The sequence below is a fragment of the Vicugna pacos genome, unplaced genomic scaffold, assembly GCF_048564905.1.
Source record: "Vicugna pacos unplaced genomic scaffold, VicPac4 scaffold_20, whole genome shotgun sequence".
In the NCBI taxonomy this organism is placed as follows: Eukaryota; Metazoa; Chordata; class Mammalia; order Artiodactyla; family Camelidae; genus Vicugna; species Vicugna pacos.
In genome coordinates this window covers 18,496,448-18,515,210 of record NW_027328741.1, presented here as the reverse complement: position 1 = coordinate 18,515,210, position 18,763 = coordinate 18,496,448, and the positions used below count along the sequence as shown (strand labels likewise).

At 33.3% G+C, this 18,763-nt stretch overlaps 1 long non-coding RNA gene across 1 annotated transcript; it reads left to right on the top strand.

Moving 5' to 3' along the window:
* Window positions 1–743: 743 nt before the first annotated feature.
* On the top strand, window positions 744–2,407 carry LOC140693826 (uncharacterized). Its single transcript, XR_012069527.1, has 3 exons — window positions 744–1,009; window positions 1,654–1,795; window positions 2,135–2,407. It is a non-coding gene; the product is annotated as an uncharacterized lncRNA (long non-coding RNA).
* The last annotated feature ends 16,356 nt before the right edge of the window (window positions 2,408–18,763 follow it).

Here is an 18,763-nt window from a genome sequence, read left to right as displayed (position 1 = left end):
AAATTCTCCCCTTTGGGATTTCTTAAATTTGATTGATTATTTTAATCTAATTTTAATTCATATATATTTACCATTTATTTATAAACATAACAAATAAATTGATATTTTTTCTGCTGAAGTTTTAAATATAGAGCTACTTATTGTAAAGTACACAGATAAATAAATACTTCCGTTTCCAAATCAAATTTTGTTTCACTTCAATTACAAATGATAATAAAATAGTTATACCTTTTCTGCACAGGTTTTAGACAAATTTCAAGTTAAATACCAAAACTTTAAAATTATTTTACTTATTTTTTTCATATTTATACTCTGTTCACCAATCTGGTGTAAATTTGTGTACAAAAGGAAGGAGATTGGTTTCATTTCATAGACCCCAAATTAAATTATTTAAAAAGATTTTGTGGGGAAAATATTTCCACATCACACTATAAAATTAAACATCCTATATGTTTCATTTTAACTGGATGAATGAGAAGGAAACACTGGCTGAATGTTCCACTTGAGTTGCTAGGAGACCTGTCATTTTGTGATGTCACAGCCTCTCAGGTTGAGAACCACTTTGATGGCCTAACAGTTTAACTTGCAGGCCTGCTAAAGCAGCATTTGAAGCTGCAGTGCTCAAAATCATGCAGATTAGAAATGAAGCTGTAGAAAAATTTTTTGAGATGGAGCATATTTCTTCAGAAATTCAAGATGTGTCTCCTTAAGTTGGACCAACTGGTTCAGGAAACTCCGGTAGATCTCTATTGTGTGATCAAACATTCTCTGCGCACTTGGACTTGTGGTCTGTGATTGAAGAAAATGCTTTTCAGACTTTGTCTGAAGAATCCTTGATAAAAAGGCCATGTTACACACATTGTGTCTCGGAACCAAATAAAGATAATGAATTTTGTCCTCTGACATTCCCAAGAAAACTCTGGAAAATGGCTGGGAGTGACCAATTTAAATCCTTCTGGTGGGATGATAATGTAACTTCCATAGTGATTGATGAAGATGTCTTTAAGAAGTAAGTTTTGAAAAGAAAGGCCCCTTTCAGAATATTTGAAACTGGAAGTATGAAAAGTTTAGTTAGACGGCTTAACCTTTATGGGTTTAGTAAAGTGAGGCAGAATTTTCAAAGATCTGCTTATCTAGCTGACTTTCTGGCACAAGGAAAAGAAGTCTCTGTTTTAAGCAAGGTATTCAGAAATTTTAGTTACGATTTGGTAACTTATGCATAAAATTTTATTTTGTACATCAATCAATGGCAATATAAATGTAAAGCTTGATTTTGAAAATTGTATAAAACTACAAAGGTTAAAATCCTTATTTTTCTAAAAATGATGACAGTGCATTAACTATTCAAGATTATGAGAAACTTTGCTTGCAACTATGAATCTTATCAGAAATCTAAATAAAGCTATTAAAGCTGCTTTTAAAAAGTGGCATTCTCCGTTACTGCAAATGCTAACGTCTTAAATTTGATGACTGTACTATTTAAATGTGTATTTTCCAAACAAGGAACTTCAAAATATCGTCAGCAATGTTCATATTTTGATGATATTATCTTTGCATTGTAAACGTGAAATCTGAGGTTTTATAGGTTAGGCTTATTGTAGTGTTGTATTTTGTTCTAATATATTATTAAAAATCTTTCTTTTTTTGTTGTAGCTGCAGTTCTACCATAATCCAAATTTTAAAAGAGCCTGTCACCAGCTTTTAGTGAGAATTAAAAGAAGAATTGGGATTAAAAATGCCTCTCTGGTATCTTCATCGTCTCAAGATTTCAACAAGAAGCTCTTTAAAGGAGGAGGTAATGTTGGTAAACATAATTCTGATTTTGTGTATGACACTAGTGGAGAAAGTGCATTTTTACCTTCTCCAAATTTAAACATGGCTCTAATAAGGAAGCCCTCTACTAGCCACATAATTGGTGATACAACTACCCCAATCAAGGTGATTTTTCTCCTCTATCATCAATGTCAGTTAGACCACCAGAACAAATTGCAGTGGATCAAAGTGCTATTTTCAATCAGTTGACCACTGTCCATGGGCACTCTCAAAGCAGTTACACTGAAGCAAATGGCCGTGTTTTGAACTTCATTACAACTACAAATTCTACTCTAAGTGCAGCATCTTTTCTCCCATACAGAGCAATTATTTTGGACTGATTGTGGAGCCTTGTACTTTTCCAAAAAGATATCACAACATATCTGCCAATGAAGGTCGTTTTTCTAAATTTCAACAAGGGAGAACACCACGGTTTCTAGTGCCATTGATAGCTGATACATCAGCTACATCTCTTTCAAGGCCAACTCATCAGACATCTTCAGGTTATGAATGTCATCCTAATTACAACTGATCTATCAGAGGACTACCAGATTATGCAGGATAACAAAGATTAAAATTGATGTTGGCAAATGTCGACAAATATCTGCAATTTTCTTATTTGAAAAATAAACATAGTTGTGTACATTTATTATCCTTTTTTTTTAAAAAAATGGATTAATGAGTTAAACGGGAGACTAAGTTACCATTTAAAGAAAAAAAGAGATATTTGATTGATATGATCATTCGATGGAACAATATGGGTGTAAATTTAAATAATTTCTGTAAGGAAAACAGGAAAATGGAAGAATTTGTAAAAAGACTAAAACATGGAGAGAGGGAAAATTACTAAGTTGTTTCTGGTTCATCCTGGAAAGTATTAAATGTGTTTAGTTAGGATATGTTGGAACAGGATATAAATGCAGGAACCGGCCCAGGAATCATGGTCTCTATTATGTCATCTCTGGTATCATAAAAGTCACATGATGTATTCTCAGATGGCACATTCAGAATGTGGTAGAACTTAAGAAGTAATTTTATCTATTGTCTTCTTTGTGCTGTTTTCAAAGCATTCAAATTGGTGGTTTCTTTTCCTCCCCTCAAGAGTCTACACTATATTTTCAAGTGAATATTTTATGTTTCTTTTTGTTCCAGCCAAAGACATGCTTACATCCTCAGGGTGGCACATAATGCCTTTCCAACTCTAAGCCCACAAACTCAACAGAGTTTAGTCATTTCATTATACATCTGGCATCTGACTAATTTGACATATCCTTATGTTTCACTGTTTCTGGAGATACATCCAGGCAAATGCTTATCAACCATATTAAATCCAACCTCAGAACTTTTACTCAAGCTCATCCTTGGGCAAAGGATGTCCTCCTTTTACCTATTTAGATTTTTCCAGTCTCAGCACAGAAATCACCTCCTCCAGATATTTTCTGTCTATCCCCCTTTCCTTGTCTAACTTGGATACCAGCACTGTAAGCACAGCACATGCCACAGGATGCATTTTAGTATTTAGTGAATGAAAAGTACATGTTTACTTTAAGCAAAATCTACTTTCCTGAAACAATAAAACTCTCATGGTTTTCAAACTGTTTCATTATGGTCTTTACTCTTCACCACAATCTTGCTCTTTTCGTAGCCCAAGGACTAGTCACTCAACACAGTAATTGGAGGTAGGTACAGAAGACAAAGTATTATTTTCTTCTTAATTCATGCCTCCAGAGGCGTAAAGCATTCCATTCTCATTTGCTGGATTTTTTCCTGTCACTTCATCATCCATCCACCTCAAAATAGCTGATATTCTTCCCCATTCTAATAATTATACTGCCTTCTAATTAACTGACTTCTTAGAATCAGAGCTTTGTCCAGAAGAGTCCCTGCCATTGCAAACATTTAATGTAGATTTATACACCCCAAATAACTTGTGCCCATTCTAACATTCACACAAGAACTATCTAAAAGATACTAGCCCCTTGGTTGGGGTGGTCATATTCAGTAACTAAATTGCAATCTAAACTGTGTGGACTAAAAAGAGGTGAGGGTGGTAGAATTAGAAATTTGTGCAACTGCAAGAATACCAAATTTTTGCAGATATTAGGAAATATAATATATTCATGGAAGACTTTGTCTATTTCCCATTAATTTAAAATAAAAGGTGAAGCATTTTCAGAATTTGAAATGAGCTGAAATTCTGGAAAAAGTGTAGGCAAGGAGAGGGAGCCTAAGTCTTCTGCTCACAATCATGCAGCCAGTGTCTGCTGATAAGACTGGAATGACAACATTGAGTCCTGAAAATATGTCACCAGTTGTGAAGAAAGACTGTGAAAATCTGGAGAATGGTCAAATTGGCCAGGGTAAGCTCTAGCAACATCCCACCAATATGACCTTTACCAAGAGAAGAAAAGAGCCCACTTGCAGCAGGAGATCAGTGTCTGGACAGCAGTGGTTGTTCCTATAACAGAAACATCAAGCTTTAATGTTTGTCAGCTCAAATCTAATGGTGGCTATGTTGTTGCTTAAATTAGCAGTCTGGGGTTAAGATGGGCTGGTTCAGCAGCTTGTTTCAAGCTCTCTTATCACACAGTGGGTCTTATAGTGATCATCATAACAAGGTTCTACACTGATTAGTCAAAAGCTACAGTTTACTTTCAAAATTAGAAATCCTAAAGAAGTTTATTGTTTGTCCATCTCTAGTTTTCTACCTGAGAAATCTAGACTATTGGCAAAAGTACAAAAGTTGGCTGGTGCTTTGAAAACTATTCTCTGAGCTCTGCCCACTGAATTCTTCCCACTAAATACTACAAATCTGTCTACCACTCTGTGTGTGTGTGAAGATGGATTGTTAAGCAGTAACTAAGTTTGTCTTAGTTGAGTCATCAGTGAATCATTCCTTTGCACCTTTCAGAATGTCTGTGAATTAAGAGTTTCATTGAGCCACCAGATTCTCTTCCGATCAGGGAAAGGTAGATTATATTTCTCCCAGTACACTGTTAACTGTTCATTGAATCCCGAGCTAATGCTAGGGCCAAGCCACTGAACCCTTGAATTGGACTGAGGCATATACATTCTCCAATCCCCAGAGCCCATTACAGGACTGTGTCTCCTTTTTAATTTAAGCTTATGTCCAAGAATTTTTTCTTTTAATTCTCATTGTTGACATGACTTATTTTGGCTTTGAACACCCGTTGACAAGTTTATAGAGTTTGAACTGCTGATATATTTCCGTTCAACTACAAATACCAATAACCTTTCTTTCGTTGGACTACCTGGAATACAGTGAGCATAGTCATTATTTTGAAAGCAGTCCTCAGTCCTGATAATGCAGAACATTTACAGTTCTTTGCCAGCACTTGAGCGAGGGTGTTTCTTGTGGATCCCAGGGATTATATTCACACCCCCTAATGCAACCATGAGAAAACACCATATTGTTATCCAAAATCAAGTTTTTGTCAGTATTGCATTCCCATTGCAAAACAGTTAAGAATTGTAGGAGTTCTGAGATTTTACCATGCTGAGATTTTTAGCAACCTATCATGATCCTTTCTTACTGATGTTGTTGGGGAGATGAGACCTTTGGTCAGAGACAGTGAACATTATCACTCACAGAAAATGCAGCCATGGTTAAATTTGTAGCCATTCCCTAATCTCAGATGAATACACAGAGTGAAATTTTGATGCCTACAGAATCAGTGGGCTGTTAACATGAAGAAAGTTTAATGCATGGTAAAACACTATTTATATTAGTATCTTTATGTATAATTTATCAGAATCACTTATTTATTAGTATCTTTATCTAGGATAAGTCTATCATGACTCAAGATTACTTGCTGCAAAAACAATCATGAGAAATGACATGGGAAACAATGATCATTGTTTTTCCATTTTTCCTTCTGCTTTTATTGAGATATATTTGACATAACACATTGTGTAAGGTTTGGTTTACAGGGTAGATATTTGAGTTACATGTATCATAAAGTAAATATTATAGCAAATTTAGGGAGAACACATTATCTCCTTTAGATACAATATTAAAGAAATACAATTTGTCTTTTGGTTGTGATGAGAATCCTTAGTGTCTGCTCTCTTAACAACATTCATATATAACATAAAACAGTATTAATTGTATTTACCATGTTAATACGTAGCATCCCTTGAACACGTTTATTTAACTGCTGGAGATATGTATCTTTCGAATGCATTAATGTAATTCTGCTTTCCCAACCCCTGCCTCTGTTAACTACAAATCTGCTTTTTTTCTATAAGTATGTTTGTTTGTTTTTGAAGTGTACTTTAATGTATAACACTGTGTTAGTTTCTCTTACATAACAAAATGTTTGCAAATTTTAATACATTTCAAACTGATCACAATAAATCTAGTTATTATATGTTGCTATTTAAAGATATTTCATAGTTATTGACTACTCCCCGTACAGGAATTTTCTTGTCCCTGACTCATTTAATTTGTAACTGGAAAATTTTCTCTCTTAGTTTTCCTCAACTCTTTCTTTTTCTTCACCACATTTCCCTCCTTCTTGTGAACAACCTATTTCTTTCTGTATCTATAACTCGTTTTCTGTTTTGTTATGTTAATTTGTTTTAAATTCCAAATATGAGTAAAATAATTCAGCATTTGTCATTATCTATCTGACTTGTTTCACTTAGCATATTACACTCTTGGTCTACCCATTTGTTGCAAATGGCAAGAACTTATACATTTTAGAGCTGAGTTATGACCCATTAAAATTTTATGTGTGTGTGTGCATATATATATATACAGTGAGCATATATATATACATATTTAGAGTGTATGCATATATAGATATACAAATATAGATAAATCTTTAGTTAACAGATGGTTAGATATATACACTATTAACAGACATTTTCTTTTCTTTTTTTTTACATTTTTATTGATTCATAATCATTTTACAGTGTTGTGTCAAATTCAACAGACATTTTCTTTATCCATCATTTTTTGATGAGCAATTAGTTTTCTTCTATGTCCTCGCTATTGTAAATAATGCGGCAGTGAGTATAGGGTTGAATATATCTTTTCTGATTAGTGTTTTTATTCTCTTGGAATAAGTATCCAGATATGGAAATGTTGGATCATATTTCATTTTTAATTTTTGGATAAAACTCTACAGTGTTTCCACAGTGGCAGTACAAATTTACATTCACTCAAGCCATGGATCAAGGTTCTTTTCCTTACATCCTCACCAATATTTATATTTGTTACCAGTTTGATCATTGTCATTCTGACAGGAGTGACATAAAATCTCATTGTGTTTTGGACTTGCATTTTTCTGATGGTTTGTGATGTTGACCATTTTCATGTGCCTGTTGATTACCTTTCCCTCAATGTATATTCATTTTTTGAAATGGGCTTTATGACCATAACTGTTTGATTTCATTTTTAGGCATTCTGTTGTGTTCCAATATTCTGTTTGTTCTGTGCTCTTCTATATTCATTACTGCAGCTTTGTATTATAGTTTAAAATCAGGGACAGTGATACTTCCTCTTTGTTCTTTGTCAAAGTTGATTGTATTTTTAGTTTGCTTGTTTTGTTTTGTTTTGTTTTCTTTTCTTTTTTACTGATTTCAACTATTTTGTGTTTACATGTAAATTTAAGATTTATTTTTTGTAAGTGTCTGAAAATGCACTTTGTATTTTGATAGGCACTGAATGTAATTTGTGTATTTTCTTGGCTAATACTGTCATTTAAACAATATTTGTTTCCTAATATATGAACACAGTATATCCTTTCATCTGTTTGCGTTATCTTCAATTTCTGTTATAAATATTTTATAGTTTTCTGAGTACAGGTATTTTACCTCCTTGTTTGGATACATTTCTTGATTTTTTTGTTTTTTGTAATGCAACTCTAAGTGAGACAGTTACCTCACTTCCTCTATCTGTTAGCTTGTTGTTAGTGTGTAGAAATGCAAGATTTCTGTATGTTAATTTTACATTCTGAAATTTTACCAAATGCATTGATAAGCCCTAGTAGTTTTGTGGCGTCTCCTTTACGATTTCTGTTTAAAGTATTTCATCTGCAAACAGATACTTTTACTCCTTTTCTGAAATAGCTATATTTTATTTACTTTTATTTTGGATAGCTATGGCTAGAATTTCCAATACTATACTGAATAACAGTGGTAAGAGTGATCATTCTTCTCTTCTTCCTTCTCTTACAGGAGATGCTTTCAGGTTTCAATCAATGAGTGTCATGTTAGCTGAATTTTTCTCATATATGACCTTAACTGTGTTGAGGTATGTTTCCTCATGCCCAATTTGAGGAGAAATTTAATCATAAATAGTTACTGAATTTGTCAAACCATTTTATGACTCTTTTGAGGTGACCATATAATTTTTATTTTTCAATTTCTTTAGTTTGGTGTAACATATTGATTAATTTGTGGGTAATGAAACACTTTTGCATCCATGGAATAAAAGGGACTTAATAATACTGTATAATCCTTTAATGTTTTGTTTGCTTTGCTAACAATTTAGTGATGATTTTTGCATCTATGCTTATCAGTAGTATATAACCTGTAATTATATGAGATATTTTTTCCTCTTTTAATAGTAGTGTGATACACAAATGTGGGGTAGGAAGCCTTACTTCCTCTACAAATTTTTGGAATTCTCTGTGAAGTATAGGTAATAGCTCTTCTCTAAATGTTTGGAAGAAATCACCTGTGAATTTGCCTAGGCCTGAAATTTTGTTTCTTGGGAGATTTTGTTTAATTACTTATTCAATTTCACTAGTGATAATCTGTTAATATTTTCCATTTCACATTCCATCCTGGAGATTATGTCTTTCTAAAAATTGTCCATTTCTTCTAGGGATTCCATTTTAATTGGCATATAATTTGTTGTATCATCTTATGATGCTTTCTGTTACTTTGATATAAGCTGTAAATTCTCATTTATTTTGGAGCTTTTTAATCTGTACTCTCTTTTTTGCTCATGAGTCTCGTTAAAGTTTATCAGTTATATTTATCTTTCAAAAGCCATAATGTAGTTTGATTAGATATTTCTATTTTTCATCTTTATTTTTTTATTTCTGTTCTGACCTTCCAGCTGTCTTTCCATCTACTAACAAGTTTATTATTTTTCTACATCTTTTGTTTGTAAGATTATTTTATAAGAGTGAGATGTGACTTATTTGTATAAGTGGGATTATTTTGCTATAAACATCCCTATAAATACTGCATTTGCTATACCCTATGGACTTTGTTTTTGTGGTCACATTTCTTTATTTATTTTTTCTTTGATTTATGCAGCAATCCATTGGTTGTTTAATATTATATGATTTATCCTCCACAATTTTCAATTTTTCTCAGGTTTTTCCTTGTAGTAAATTTCTATTCTGACAGAATCCATATTATTCTTCACAAAACAAGGAGAAAAATGATAAAATTTATACAAAATTGTGAAAGACCCAAATTTATAAAATTATCTTTGAGTAGTGAACCAAGCTTTGGTTATTATCCTCCCTGAGTTAAGAATATACTACAAAGTTACAGTAATCAAAACATCAAAATATTTCACTAAAAGAGTCACATAGATTAATGGAACAAAATAAATAGTCCTAAAATAAACACACACTCATATGGTCAGTTAGTCTACAATGAAGGAGGCAAGAGTATGCAATGAAAATGGGCAGTCTCTTCAAGAAGTAGTTATGGGAACACTGGACAGTACATGTAAAAGGAAAATGTAAGAGCACTTGCTCCCATGTTATACAAAGTAAGATAAAAATGGATTAATTTCCTAAGTAAACATGAAATTATAAAATTTCTGACCAACAACAAGAGCAGAACTGCCTTTGAGATAAATCATTGCAATTTTTAATTTTGATCTATCTCCTAAGTAAAAATAATAGGAAAATTAACAATAACAGTTTTTAATTTTACTGAGGAAATAATAGGTATAATATGTGATATAGGGATTCCACTTCTTGTATAAGTGTGAAGAGCAAAACCTTTTGCATAACAAAGGAAACATTCAGCAAGACTTATGACAACACACAGAATAGAAGGAAGAGTTTCAGACAATGAAACCAACAAGCTATTAATATCCATAATGTATATATAGCATATTAGAATCAATATTTAAAAAACAAAGACCCCCAACATAAAAACAGTTGAATGATCTTTATTGAAACTTTTCAAAAACAGATATGTGGATGATTTTCATGCACATAAAAAGAAACATAACTTTGCTACTCATTAGGAAATCATTAATCAAAACCAGAATGAAATATAATCTCACAGCAATCAAAATGGCTATTAACAAAAAGTCTGCAAATGACCAACATTGATAAGAATGTCGATCAAAGGGAAACCAGGTACACTGTTGGTGAAAATATAAATTGATGAATCCACTATTATAAAAGTGTGGACAGTGCTCAGAAAACTAGAAATAGAAGCATTGTATGCTGCAGGAATTCCAGTTTTATCTATAAACCTCAAAAAAAAATGAAAACATTAACTTTAAAGGATACATTACCCCCAATATTCTTAACATCAACATTTATATTACCCAAGGATATATGAACATCTCAACTGCCATCAACAGATGATTTGCAGAAGTAGATGTGAGATATAGATAAAATAATAAATACTTCATCATTGTCAAATTAAAAAATAAACTTCTGCCATTTGGAAAAATGTGACTGGACCAAGAGAGCGTTGCACATAGGAAAATAAGCCATAGAGAGGAAAACACTCTATGTTGTCACTTAAATGGGGAAAATTAAGATATAAGAGAAATAATCATAAAAAAACATGAAAAGAATCACATAGATATGTGTACTGTTCCAAGTAGTGGTTTCCTGTGGGGAAAGAGAAGAAGGATGGAGAAGACAGAAATTTGTAAGCTACTAGTAGTAAATTAGAGAACCAACAGGGCTATATTTACAGCACAGAGAAATATTTAAATAATTTAATTAATATTAAAGAGATTATAGGGATATATAATAGTAAAATGTGCATGTAGGTGGGAAAAACATTGAAGAAAAGAACCCAGGAAAATAAAAATATTTTGTAGTACTATGATATTAGGGGAGGTGTTTTGTTCACTTTCTTTACTGTACTTATATTGTCCTTTGTAGAATTTAAGCTTTTTTTTTTTACATTTTTTATTGATTCATAATCATTTTACAGTGTTGTGTCAAATTCCAGTGTTCAGCACAATTTTTCAGTCATTCATGGACATATACACACTCGTTGTCACATTTTATTCTCTGTGATATATCATAACATTTTTGTATATTTCCCTGTGCTATACAGTGTAATCTTGTTTATCTATTCTACAATTTTGAAATCCCAGTCTATCCCTTCCCACCCTCTAACCCCCCCCCCGGTAACCACAAGTCTGTAATCTCTGTCCATGAGTCTATTTCTGTCCTGTATTTATGCTTTGTTTTTGTTTGTTTTTGTTTTTTAGATTCCACAAATGAGCGATCTCTTATGGTAGTTTTCTTTCTATTTCTGGCTTACTTCACTTAGAATGACATTCTCTAGGAGCATCCATGTTGCTGCAAATGGCATTATGTTGTCAGTTTTTATGGCTGAGTAGTATTCCATTGTATAAATATATCACCTCTTCTTTATCCAGTCACCTGTTGATGGACATTTAGGTTGTTTCCATGTTATGGCTATTGTAAATTGTGCTGCTATGAACATTGGGGTGCAGGTGTCATCCTGAAGTAGATTTCCTTCTGGGTACAAGCCCAGGAGTGGGATTCCTGGGTCATATGGTAAGTCTATTCCTAGTCTTTTGAGGAATCTCCACACTGTTTTCCATAGTGGCTGCATTAAACTGCATTGCCACCAGCAGTGTAGGAGGGTACCCCTTTCTCCACAGCCTCTCTGGCATTTGTCATTTTTGGATTTTTGAATGACGGCCATTCTGACTGGTGTGAGGTGATACCTCATTGTAGTTTTGATTTGCATTTCTCTGATAATTAGTGATATTCAACACTTTTTCATGTGCCTTTTGATCATTTGTATGTCTTCCGTGGAGAGTTGCTTGCTTAGGTCTTCTGCCCATTTTTGGATTGTGTTGTTTACTTTTTCCTTATTGAGTCATATGAGCTGCTTATATATTTAGGAGATCAAGCTTTTGTCGGTTTCACTTGCAAAAGTTTTCTCCCATTCCGTAGGTTTTCTTCTTGTTTCATTTCTGGTTTCCTTTGCTCTGCAGAAGCTTGTAAGTTTCATTAGGTCCAATTTGTTTATTCTTGCTTTTATTTCTTCTAGGAGAAAATTTTTGAAATGTATGTCAGATAATGTTTTGCCTATGTTTTCCTCTAGGAGGTTTATTGTATCTTGTCTTATGTTTAAGTCTTTAATCCATTTTGAGTTGATTTTTGAATATGGTGTAAGGGTGTGTTCTAGCTTCATTGTTTTACATGCTGCTGTCCAGTTTTCCCAACACCATTTGCTGAAGAGACTGTCTTTATTCCATTGTATATTCTTGCCTCCTTTGTCGAAGATGAGTTGACCAAAAGTTTGTGGGTTCATTTCTGGGCTCTCTATTCTGTTCCATTGGTCTATATGTCTGTTTTGGTACCAATACTATGCTGTCTTGATGACTGTAGCTCTATAGTATTGTCTGAAGTCTGGGAGAGTTATTCCTCCAGCCTCTTTCTTTCTCTTCAGTAATGCTTTAGCAATTCTAGGTCTTTGATGGTTCCATATAAATTTTATTATGATTTGTTCTAGTTCTGTGAAATATGTCCTGGGTAATTGGATAGGGATTTCATTAAATCTGTAGATTGCCTTGGGCAGTGTGACCATTATAACAATATTGATTCTTCCAATCCAAGAGCATGGAATATCTTTCCATTTTTTAAAGTCTTCTGTAATTTCCTTCATCAATGGTTTATAGTTTTCTGTGTATAATTATTTCGCCTCCTTGGTTAGATTTATTCCCAGATATTTTATTACTTTGGGTGCTATTTTAAAGGGGATTGTTTCTTTACTTTCTTTTTCTGTTGATTTATCGTTAGTGTAAAGAAAGGCAACTGATTTTTGAACATTAATTTTGTAACCTGCTACCTTGCTGAATTCTTCAATCAGCTCTAGTAGCTTTTTTGTGGACCTTTTAGGGTTTTCTTTATATAGTAACTTGTCGTCAGCATATAATGACACTTTTACCTCTTCTTTTCCAATTTGGATCCATTTTATTTCTTTCTCTTGCCTGATTGCTGTGGCTAGGACTTCCAGGACTATATAGAATAGGAGTGGTGATAGTGGGCATCCTTGTCTTGTCCCAGATTTTATTGGGAAGTTTTGAGTTTTTCACTGTTGAGAACTTTGCTGGCTATAGATTTGTCATATATAGCTTTTATTATGTTGAGATATGTTCCCTCTATACCCACTTTGGCGAGAGTTTTTATCATAAATGGGTGTTGAATTTTATCAAATGCTTTTTCTTCATCGATTGAGATGATCATGTGGTTTTTGTCCTTTCTCTTGTTGATGTGATTTATTACATTGATTGATTTGTGTATGTTGAACCAGCTTTGTGTCCCTGGGATGAACCCCACTTGGTCATGATGTATAATCTTTTTTATGTGTTGTTGGATTCTATTTGCTAAAATTTTGGTGAGGATTATGGCGTCTATGTTCATCAGTGATATTGGCCTATAATTCTCTTTTTTTGTAGTGTCTTTGCCTGATTTTGGTATCAGGGTGATAGTGGCTTCATAGAATGGGTTTGGGAGTATTCCCTCCTTTTCAATCGTCTGGAAGAATTTGAGAAGGACTGGTATGTGTTCTTCTTTGTATGTTTGGTAGAATTCCCCGGTGAAGCCATCCATCCTGGACTTTTATTTGTAGGGAGGTTTTTAATTGCTATTTCTATATCCTTTCTAGTGATCGGATTGTTCAAGTGTTCAGTTTCTTCTTGATTCAGCTGTGGTGGACAGTATGTTTCCAGAAACTTGTCCATGTCCTCTAGGTTATCCAGTTTGGTTCCATATAGTTTTTCATGATATTCTCGTGTGATATTCTGTATTTCTATTTTGTTTGTTGTAGTTTCTCCATTTTCCTTTCATATTTTGCTAATTTGTGCTCTCTCTTTTTTCTTCTTTGTGAGTTTGGCCAGAGGTTTGTCGATTTTATTTACTTTTTAAAAAACCAGCTTTTGGTTTGGTTGAATTTTTCTATGGTCTTGTTAATCTCTATTGTATTTAATTCCTCTCTGATCTTTGTTATTTCCTTCCTTCTGCTGCTTTTCGGGGCTTTTTGTTCTTCTTCTTCTAATTGATTCAGGTGGTGGGCTAACTTGTTTATTTGAGATTGTTCTTCTTTTCTGAGGAAGGTCTGTATCGCTATAAACTTCCCTCTTAGCACTGCCTTTGCTGTGTCCCATAGGTTTTGAGTGGTTGTGCTTTCATTATCATTTGTCTCAAGGTATTTTTTAATTTCAGCTTTGATTTCCTCATTGATCCATTGTTTTTTCAATAACATATTGTTTAATCTCCATGCTTTTCTTTTTTTCTCCTTTTGTTTCTCTGTTGTTGATTTCCAGTTTCACGGCATTGTGGTCAGTAAAGATGCTTGAGATTATTTCTAACTTCTTAAATTTGTTGAGGTTTCTTTTGTGTCCAAGTACATGATCGATCCTGGAAAATGTTCCATGTGCACTTGAAAAGAATGTATATTCTATTTTTTGGGGGTGTAAAGCTCTGAAAATATCCACCAAATCTAGTTTTTCTAGTGTAGTATTTAATTTCTCTGTTGTCTTGTTTATTTTCTGTCTGGAAGATCAGTCTAGTGATGTTAATGCAGTGTTAAAATCTCCAACTATGATTGTATTCCCATCAATATCCCCCTTTATCTCTGTTAGTAATTCTTGTATGTACTTAGGTGCTCCTATATTGGGTGCATATATATTAACGAGTGTAATGTCTTCATCTTGTATCACTCCTTTAATCATTATAAAATGTCCTTCTTTATCTTTCTTTATGGCCTTTGTTTTAAAGTCTATTTTGTCTGAAATCAGTACTGCAACACCTGCTTTTTTGGCTTTTCCATTTGCATGGAATTTTCTTTTCCATCCTTTCACTGTCAATCTATATGTGTCCTTCTCCCTATAGTGGGTCTCTTGTATGCAGCATATTGAAGATTCTTGCTTTATTATCCACTCTGCCACTCTATGTCTTTTGACTGGAGCATTTAGTCCATTAACATTTACAGTAATTAATGATAGATGTGTGTTTATTGCCATTTTGAACTTATCTTTGCAGTTGAATTGGTATATCCTCTTTGTTCCTTTCTTCTTCCTTTTGTGGTTTGGTAAATTTCCTTTGTATTATCATGGATTTTATTTAATTTTTGTGACTCCCTTGTAAATTTTTGACTTGTGGTTACCCTTTTTTGTAAATCTATTAACCTATACCCGTATTTAATAAACTGATAATAACATGATCTCAAACCCATCCTACTGTTAAAAAAATTTAAAAAAAGAAAGAAAAAAAATTCTATATTTCCCTGCCTCCCTCTCCCACTCTCAGTGATTTGTATGTCTTCTTTTATAATTAAGTGTTTTCTTTATTTGGAATTCATGAGTTATCACCTTTCCAGCTGTATGTTTCTCATTTCTGTAGCATCCTGCTGCTTTTCTATTTAGAATAGCCATTTCAATATTTCTTTTAGCATGGCTTTAGTGTTGCTAAACTCCTGCAGCTTTTTTTTTGTCTGTGAAACTCTTTATTTCTCCTTCTATCCTAAAGGATAGCCTTCATGGATAAAGTATCCTAGGCTGCATCTTTTTTTCATTCAGGGCCTTGAGTATATCTTGCCACTCCCTTCTGGCCTGTAGTGTTTGTGTAGAGAAATCAGCTGAGAGCCTTATGGGGGTTCCCATGTAGTTCACTCTTTACTTTTCTCTTGCTGCCTTTAGAAGAATTTAAGCTTTTAATTGAAAAAGTATATACTTTAAAAGTGACATAAGTTTAAACTATTTTTGTCTTTCCCCTTAAATCTACCGTCAGTAGAGCGTTCACATCTCAACAAAAATAACAACACAAAACAATACTTCAGAATACATGTGAACAGGTGAAGTTTGGTGGACTAAAACACACAAAGGTGGCTGGAGTGAGGGAAGAGCAGATTTGGTGTCTGCAACCATGGCCCCCTGACTAGGATAAATGAGTCCACAAGTTCAGAGAACCCAGTGGAATCAGGGTCTCAGTAGTTCACACAGCTTCCACCCCCAACTGCACTAGTACTCATGGTCACATGTTACTGGGAGGGAGCCACAATGGAGACAGAAATTCCATCTTTCAGACACTCAGACATTCATGACACTGTCCCTACTCCCCATTCATAGTGGTGGAGACAAGATACCTTGCAACACTGGACATAGCAAAGGCACTTGCCTGATTCCAAATACCCACCAGTCTTTACACCTTTCTTCAATGTGTAAACTGAGTCTCAAGGGATATCAGATAAAAGGAAGGGTTTGCCGTCCCAGTGAGAACAGTGGCATTAACTACCCGAGAAGTCTAAGAAGTGACAATGAAAGCACATCTTTTATGCGGACAGTAGCGACTGGAAAGTGCCAATTTGAAATATTATCAGAGGTAACTCAGGTAAGTAAAACCAAAATTTGTGCAATAATGCAAACTACCAGAATACAAAAGCAAGGACTCCAACTCCCAATCTGTTATTTAGTGTCATCAGAGCAATAAATTTTCAAGATCATGACCAATCACAGTAAAATTATAGGGCATGCACACACACAGATACACAGACACAGACACTGACACAAACACAGTCACACACGCACATGCACCTGTGAACACACACACACACACAATGTCAACCTTGCAGCAAACAAACTTAAAGTCATAGTATATTGCCATATAACTAATAGAGAATCCGAATAGGTGTCATACAGAAACTCAATACAAAAAAAAAAAATACTAAGAAAGTAGTTTAGTGAGCTCAAGAATAAATGAAATGATGATAAGGAATATATTACCAAAGAGATTGAAACTATAAAATAACCAATTATTGTTTGAGGACCAGTAGAACTTAATAAATGAGTTGAAAAATGCAACAGAAAGCCATGGAAGTAGACTGTCTTTGTGGAATAGAGATTAGCAAACTCACCAATACAAAACTATAAATGATAGGAGAGGGCTGAGATACAAGATATTAAAAAGTGAGGAAATTCAACAGTAGCCATCAGACTTCCCCAGAAAGTGCACATTAGAATGGAATCCTGGAGGGAGAAGAAAGTTAGAAGGCAGCTGATGGTTTATTTAAAGAAGTAATGGTTGATAAATTCCTGAACCTGTGTAAGGAACTGATATACAATTTGTGAGCCAACAAAACACCAGTAACTTTAAGAGAAAGGGACCTCCTTCAAGATACGTCATATGCAAATTGGAAAGTCAATGACAGAGAAAAAATTTTAAACACAGACAAATATAGTTTGATAATCTACAAAGGAACCCCATTAGGCTATCAGCAGATTTCTGAGAAGGAAACATTGGCAAATGTTAAATAAAATTACATTTCATATTACTGAAATAAGAAATAACTAACCCAATAATACTTACACCATTATCACTAAGATATAAAGTGAAAATAAAGACTTTACCAGACAAGCAAAACCTGAATGTGATGAAAAAAACAAAACCGAGACACCAAATAAGAGGTGTAGAAAAGAAATCTTCTAAGAAATATAAAATGGCAAATATATGCAAAACATTGAACAAAATGCTAAGGAGATACCATGAGAAAGTTGCAACTGTTTCTTTGGTATGTTTTTAAATGCTACTATACTATATGGATAAAAAGAGGGAAAAATAGGAAAACAGGGGCAATAAATATACATACTTCAAACTGGTAAATTGTTTACAACAGTAAAAGAAATAATTTGAGTCAGTAATCATAAAAAGTATAGAGTAAAAATAAAACAATATTAAAGGAAGCTTTTATCAACGGAAAAAGGACTTAATTATACATGAGATGTTATATTTTAATTGAAGTAGAGTAGATGTACTATATTGTGTTGTTTCAGATCTACAGCATAGTTATTCTAACCACTTTGTAGATCATATTGCATTATGTATTATTACAATTATTGTAACTTACAATTATTTTAAGCTATTGTGTTTAATTCCATGATCTATACAGATTATCAATGTTTCTTCTCTGTTTATTTATACTACTTTCTCTCTGTCAATGTTCTACCATTAAATTCTCTTTCCCTTCACTTTGTTAAACATTAATTTTTTCCCATATCTTTGAGTCTGCTTAAGTCTTGTCTATCTAATCTCTTTACCTATCCATCATGTCTCTATCTATCTATCTATCTATCTATCTATCTATCTATCTATCTATCTATCTATCTATCTGTTTATCTATTTATCTATCATGTATTATACTTCTATCTATTTATCTGACATCTATCAATAGTTAGATATACACAGATATTTGTTATACTTTAGATTCCACATATAAATTATATTATATAGTTTGGTTTTAGTCTAAGTTACTTCACTAAGCACAAAATTTAGTAGGACCTTTCATGATGCTGAAATAGCATTGTATTATACTTTTCATGGCTGAGTATTATTCCATTGTATATTTATAGAAACATCATATATTCTTAAGTCCATAGTCTACTGTGGACATTTGGATTGCTTCCATATTTTGCATATTATAAATAGTGCTGTTGTGAACATTGTTTCTTCTCAATTTAGGTTTATTTCTCCTGATTTTTTCTTGGAGAGTTATTACTGTGTCTTATGGTAGTAAACTTTTTAGTTTTTAAACAAATCTAAATACTGTTTTCCATACAAGTTCCAACAATTTACATTCCTACAAAGAGAAAACAAGATATTTGTTTCCTCCACATCGTCTCCAACACTTTGTATTTGTGGAATTTTGATAATAGCCATTTGACCAG